We start from the raw sequence: 7,288 nt of genomic DNA, 5'->3' as shown, positions 1-7,288 counted from the left end.
TGTCTCTTTCCCCCATATTTCAGGGCCCTTTTATCTGTCCCCCTGCAATCTGGTGAGTTTGCCTGTCCCTCATCTCTGTCTCTCCTTCTGTAACCCCCACCTTTGTCTCTCATGTCTTTCTATGTCCCTCTCACATCTCTGTTCTATCTCTTTGTTGCCCCATCTCCTTGTGTCCTGTCTATACTCCATTGCTTTGTGCGTCTTTCTGAGGCCTCAGTCTCTGCCACCCTTGTTTCTGCTTCTCACCATCTCTGGCTCCCGTCTCTCTGCAGACCCTCATTTAGCCCTATCTCCCATCTATTCCTGGAACTCCTTTGTTTATCTGTATTGACCCTCGTCCCTAATCCATCTTCTCTATAGATCCTTGTCTCTCTGTGAACCCCAATTCTCTATCTTCCCTATCTCTCTGTCCTCCATCTCGGTATCTTTGTCCTTGTCCTTCTGTGTCTCCAGTCTCATCTCCCTGTATCCCCATATCTGTGTCCAGACCTTTTCTGTTCCCTCCCATACATCTCTGTATCCTCTTTCCTTCGTCTTTCTGAGTCACTTTCTATACTGTGTGTGCCATATTGCTCTCTGCATTCTTCATCTCTTGGTCTGTCCCCTTCATTTTCTTGGGTCCCCCAAACCTCTCTCCATTCTCTTTATCCATGCCCTCATCTCTGTGTTCTTGTATCTCTTTCTGTATCCCCTTGTCTCTCCATATCCTCTTTGTCTGTCTCTCCATATTTCTATGCCTCCCTTTCATCTCTTCAGACCCACTTTTCTGGGACCCTCTGTCTTTCTTTGTGTGTCCCCTTACTCCTCTCTGTTCCCTTCTTATCTCTGGATCCTTCCTCTTTTCTGTGTTCACCATCTTTCTGTATCCCCTTGTCTCCTGTGTCCCCTTGTATCTCTCTATTGGCTATCTCCCTATTTATTCCCCAAGCCCCCACTTTCCTAGCTCCCCTATCTCCTTGTATCTTCCTCTCTGTGATTCTCTATATTCCTGTGTTTCCTCTGTGCCCCCCAAATATCTGTGACTTCAGTTTCTATGCCATCTCTTTGTGTCACCTTATCTCATCTCTCTCTGTTCCCCTCATGTTTCTGATTCCTCTCTCCCCCCTTTCTCTCTGTGACCTCCATCTTTCCGTGTCCCCCTGTCTATCTCTATGTCCCCCTAACTCTTTTGGCCCCCTCTTGTTTAGGAATACCCCCTCATCTCTCACCCCTTTTAATATCCTCTTCTCCATGTCCTTTGGTCCCCCCATATCCCCCATGCCTTAGTCTCCCCCCTTGGCTCTCTATGTATTCTTTTCCCTCTGTGTTCCCTCTATCCTTCTGTGTCCATATCTCCCTGTTCTCTATGTCTCTTTGTCCCCTCTATCTCTTTCCATGTCCCCCCTCAAATCTATTATCCCCTGTCTCAATGTCCTTTCCATTTTTCCCACCTTTATGTACCCTTTCTATCTCTGCCTCCCCTTACTTTTCTTAGTCCTCTGTGTGTGTGTCCCTTCCTTGTATGTTTCCCCTATCTCTGTGTCCCTCTACTTATGTCTAAGGCCCCTCCATTTTTGAGACTTCTCTCTGGGTACCCCAATCTACTTGTCCTTCCTCATTTATCTATCCCCTTCCTCATGTGTCCTCCATCTTGATGTGTCTGCAGCCTCTCGCTGTGTCTCTGTGTCCCCTATCACTCCATACTGACATCTCATCTCTCTCTGCATCTCCCATCTCTATGTGTGTCCCCCATCTCATCTCTTGGTATCCTCCTGTCTCTCAGGGACTTCTTTGTTTTTCTGTCTTTATACCACATCTCTTGTCTCTTGGTCCACCTGTTTCTATGTGACCCTCATGTCTCCGCTCTCATCTCTGTATTCCTTATGTCTGTAGCCTCTTTACCTGTGGACTTCCCATCTCTCTTTGTTCCCCTCCCTTTCTCAGTGGCTTCCCATCCCTCTCCGTCCCCTTCCTTGTATCTCTGGAGTCCCAGCTCTCTGTAGCAACTCTTTGTGTTTTCATTTTGGGTCCCCCCTCTCTTTCTTCATTATCTCCTTTGCCTCCATGTCCCCATCTGTCTGAGACCCCTTTGTGTGTGTCCCCCTTTCCCCTGGGCATCCTATCTCTATGTCTCCCATACTTCTATGATCCTATCCTTCTCTGTACTCTCCTTGTCTCTCTGTCTCTCTTATCTCTCTAGATCACTGTCTTTATAGCCTCTACATCTGTGACACCCTTTTTCTATTCCCCTTCTGTTTTTGTTTTCCTATGTCATTCTTTTGCCCTCTTTTCTCTGTGTCCCCTAGTTTATTCCTTCACTTGTATCCCCATCTTTCTGTGCATTCCCTTCTCCATGTCTCCCTATTTCTCACTGTCCTCCCATTTCTCTTTTCATCCCCATTTCTTTGCATCACTCTTGTTTCACTGAGTCTTGGTTCTCTGTCTTTGCAATTCTTTATATCTCCCTGTATGTTGCCACTGACTCTGTGTCCCATTTTGTCCCATTTTCCATATCTCTGTCACCTCTTTGTATGCCCCTATTTCTTTGTCCACATCTTTATGTGACCTCTTCCTATGTTTCCCCCACCTCACTGGGCTCCCTATCTCACTGTGTCCTCTCCCCTTATCTTTGTCCCCCCCATGTCCTATTTTTATAATCTTCACTTCTGCCTCTCTTGTCTCTGTGTTTTTCTCTCTGTTCCCTCCCTTGCCTTTTTTTCCTTCTTTCTCTCTGTCTCTTTGCTCTGCCCATGGCTGCTTTCCACCCTCTATATATTTCTCTATTCATCTGTTTGCATCTCTATCTCTTCCTGCATATTTCTTTGTTGCCCCCTTTCCTCTACACCTCTCTGTGCCATTCTATTCCTTCTCTGTGTTGTTCTTCCCTTTCTTGGTCCCTCTCTCTCTATCTGTCTCTCTCTTTCCTTCTTTCTTCCTCTATTCCAGTCACCTGTCTCTGTGTCCATTCTCTGTCCTTGGTCCTGCCCCCTCTCTCTCTGTCTCAGTCTCTTCTCTTTCCCTGTTCCAAGGTCTTCTTGTATTTCCAAGTCTCTGACCTCTGGGCTAAGGGTGGGAGAATAATTGAGCTTATCATTCCATCTTATGAACCCACTGCATTCCTCAGCTTTATTCAAAAATCTGGAAAAGGCACAGGAACGGGATCTGGGTCTGGCTCTTTCCTGGGGCCTGGAAACTGAGGAGGAGGTATGAGAGAAGGAGTCCTCTCTCTCCAAAGGAATCAGCTGCTTCCTTTATTCAATACCTCACCCACAAACACACACTCACTGTGTGAGAGTGACAGGCAGTCTTTTCCTGTGTCTATATATTATCTCCACATGTGTGTCTCTGGAACTGGGATTATGTTTCTGTGTAACATTTGTGTGCATGCATGCGTGTGTGTGTGTGTGTGTGTGTGTGTGTGTTTCCAGTACAATACCTGGCACATATTACATTCTGAACAAATGCTTGTTAACCAACTGAATCTTCTGAGGTTACTATGCCTGTGCACAGGATAATGAAGAGAGTCCTTGTTTGGGCACATTTTTGAGTTAAGCCTCTGCCATTGAAAGGCTATGTGACATAGAACATATGGCCCACCTTTCTGGGTCCTGTGGCCCAGTTTCTTCTCAGTAAAATGAGGATATTTGTAGCACCTGCCTCACAAGACTACCGTGAGGAAAGCGCTTTGTAAATCTTAAAAGTGCTGTAAGAATCAGAGCTGCTATCATAAATTCTTATTAACACTTTTATCACATGCATATGCCTCTGTCCCAATTTGGTCCAAATCCTACAGGCGTTTAGAAAGACTTTGCTATCCCTACTATGCCAGGCACTATGCTATGCTCTGGGGTTACAGAGACAAAAGGAAACAGTCCTGGGCCTCCAGGAGCTGATAATTTACTGAAGGGTGACATGTACATAATTAAGGATATAGTACATAAATTGTTTGAGATGGGAAGGAGCACTAACAACTAACTGGAGACAAGGAATATTAAATTCCTACTATGTGCCATGTACTGGGGGAAGCACTTTATAAATATTGTCTCATTTATCTCAGTGATCAGTGATAGGTAATGAACGTGACTATGTGGCACAGTGAATAGAGCTTTGGGCTTGGAATCAGGAAGACCTGAGTTCTAATCCTGCTTCAAGCACTTCAAGCACAAGTCATATTACCCTGGCCAAGTCACTTACCTTCCTTCATTCTCAGTTTTCACCTCTGCAAAATGCAGAGAATAATAGCACCTCCCTCCCAAAATGGTTGTAAGAATGAAATGAGATGATAATATATGTGAAATGCTTTGCAAATCTTAATTTACATACATGTATATGTATATTGCCAACCATCATGTGAAAATTGTGTGTGTGTGTGTGTGTGTGTGTGTGTGTGTGTGTGTGTGTGTAATCGTATGTCAGAGGCAGCTAGATGGCTCAGTGGATAAAGCACCAGGCCTGGAGTCAGAAGGACCTGAGTTCAAATCCAGCCTCAGATACTTACTAGCTGTGTGACCCTGGACTAGTCACTTCACCCTGTTTGCCTCAGTTCCTCATCTATAAAATGAGCTAGAAAAGGAATGGCAAACCACTCCAGTATCTCTGCCAAGAAAACCCCAAATGGGGTCATGGAGAGTTGGGCAGGGATGAAAACTGACTTATGAAAATTGTACATCACCGGTACTGTGATTCTGTCTGTTTGCCTATTACCCTGCGTGTGGGTGATACTTGTATGTCTCTTGGTCTCATTGAGTGTATATCTGACTGTGCCTGTGTGTTTAGGGGAGCTGGGAAGGGCAGGACTTGGGGATGTTATGAGAGTGAAAAAAGGAGAAAGTAGGCTGAGCAAAGACAAGGCATCTATAGCACGGACTCTGAGGCTGGGTGGGTGCACAAACTGGAGGACAGGTGGATCATTTTCTGAAGAAGGTTCTGAGCCTTGCATGGCAGAGAGAGAGGGATTTCCTGTGGTACAAAATATGTGCCCTTATTTTTCTTTCCAGCCATTTGATTCATGTGTTAAGGAATAAAAGTCCAAAGCACCTGAAGATTTACAAATAATTACAGCCAGCATTTCTGTAGCACTTAAAGGATTACAAAACACTTTACGAACACTATCTCATTTGATCCTCACAACAACCTTGGGCGGTAGGTACTATTAGGATCCCCTTTTCACAGATGTGGAAACTGAGGCAGACAGTGGGGAAGTGACTTGCCCAGCTGGTATCTGAGGCTGAATTTGAGCCCAAGTCTTCCTGCCTCCAGGTCCAGAGATTTATCTGTTGTGTCACCTAGCTGCTTCATTCAAAGTCCTTCTGTAGTGAGCTACATCCCTGGGAAACTGACATTTTAGGCATTACTATCCTGATTTCACTGACAGGGAAGCTGAAGGCCAGAGAAGCCACGTAACTTTCCTAAGGCCACACAGGTAGGAAGTAGCAGAGCCAGATTTGAACACAGGTCTTCCTGACTCTGAATCCAGCCATTTCTCCCCAACCCTCCTTGTTACATCTGCTTGTCATATCCCAGGCTCCTTTTGCCCTCTGAATTCTTTCTCTAATGGACAGAAGCAGGGAAGGAGAATGGAGCGACTAGATTAAGGTCAAATTTGCTAGAAGAGAGGATTGAGAGAAGAGAATGGAAGGATGAGAGCTGAAAGGAGTAGAGAAGGAAGGCTCAGGGCAAGGAGAGAAAAATAAGGGAGGTGATGGTTAGGAGGCTTGGGAGGTGTTTAAAAGGGGGAAGGATTGAAAGGAAGTTGGAAATCAACAGAATAGTGGGGAGGGAAGGAGGGTGAGGGACATGGGATGGGAGAGAAGAAAGGTGAGGAACAGAAGAAGGGAGATGGAAATTGATATAAGGAGAAGGAAGGATACAAATGGTGACAAAATAGGAAGCAGATTGTGTCTGAGCTCCCATAATATACATGACTGGGGAGAAAAGAGCCAATTCGATTTCACAAACATTTCTCTGCAGCTGTCCACATGGAATATCCTGTGCTCTTTGAGGAGGATATAGACATGTGAAATAGCAGTCTTTGCCCTCAGAGGGATTACAGTCTAACTGTATGTTGGCAAATCTGACATATGCTCAAATAAGTAGGGGACCCAAGAAAGAGCCCTAGACTAGGACCTCCAAAACTCTGCTGAAGTCTGGTACTAGCTAGATGATTTTAGATCACTTTCCCTTTCTGAGCCTCAGTGTCTTCAACTTTAAAATGGAGACAATGCTATTTGCACAGCATACCTCTCAGTGTGGCTGAAGGAAGGTACTCTATAAGCCTTACGGTGTTATATAAAGATGCAGGAACCATATTCAATGAATTTTTCAATTTCATTTTCATTCTTGGAGTTGTAAGGCTCTCCAGTGGCCTCAGTGGTGCAGCAGATATCATTATGGACCTGAGGTCAGGAAGACCTGAGCTCAAATCCAGGCTCAGATACTTACTAGCTCTGTGACCATAGGCACATTTACCTGCTGTCTGCCTCAGTTTCCCCAACTGTAAACGGAAGATAAAAATAGCACCTACCTCATAGGGCTGTTGTGAGGACCAAATGAAAGATTTGTAAAGTGTTTTGCAAACCTTAAAGCACTATATAAATGCTAATCCAGCCAGAACCTGTCTCATGAAACTCCTTAAGTTATTCACCTAAGCAAAGGAGTTTTGCTATTGACTTTGGCAAAGGGAATTCTCCATCACGAAGGGCTAGGGGAATGTGAGTTGATCATTGGAGTCATTGGTATCCTTAACGATTCAAAGATGCAGTCAGAAACCACATATGAAGAGGGATGGGTTCTCCACAAACACATGAGGTCCCTTTAGGAATTGTGGGCAGCATGGGGAAAAGCAGGATGAGGCAAGGGGAGGAGTGGTGGGTATAGGGAGGAAATGAGGCAGGACGACATAGAGTCAACAATTTTACATTTGGATGGGAGGAGGGGAAGAACATTCTGGGCCTCCAGGCAACCTACCTTTAATTTAGCTCTGACTGGGTACACGGTCCTTAGAGAGCATCCACATGATAGAGGAAGAACAATTCATTTTTAAGTTGTTATTGGTGTCTTTTGTTTTTATTCTTGACTCTTTAAAGTTGACACAGTACTTTTCTCTCTACTAGGACAACCCTGTAAGATGCTATTGACAAGCATCAGTGTCTCCTGGCGAGTATTAGTATCCTAAGAGGAAGCTGAAGTAGAGACTTACCCAAGGTCACACAGTCTAGTGGCTGAGGCTTAAATCCAAGCCTACAGACTACAATTCTAGCATGCTTTCCACCACACAATAAATAAATATCTCTACAGAGATAGCCTAGCA

Source organism: Trichosurus vulpecula, chromosome 2, assembly GCF_011100635.1.
Source record: "Trichosurus vulpecula isolate mTriVul1 chromosome 2, mTriVul1.pri, whole genome shotgun sequence".
In the NCBI taxonomy this organism is placed as follows: domain Eukaryota; kingdom Metazoa; phylum Chordata; class Mammalia; order Diprotodontia; family Phalangeridae; genus Trichosurus; species Trichosurus vulpecula.
This window is presented reverse-complemented; position numbering follows the sequence as displayed.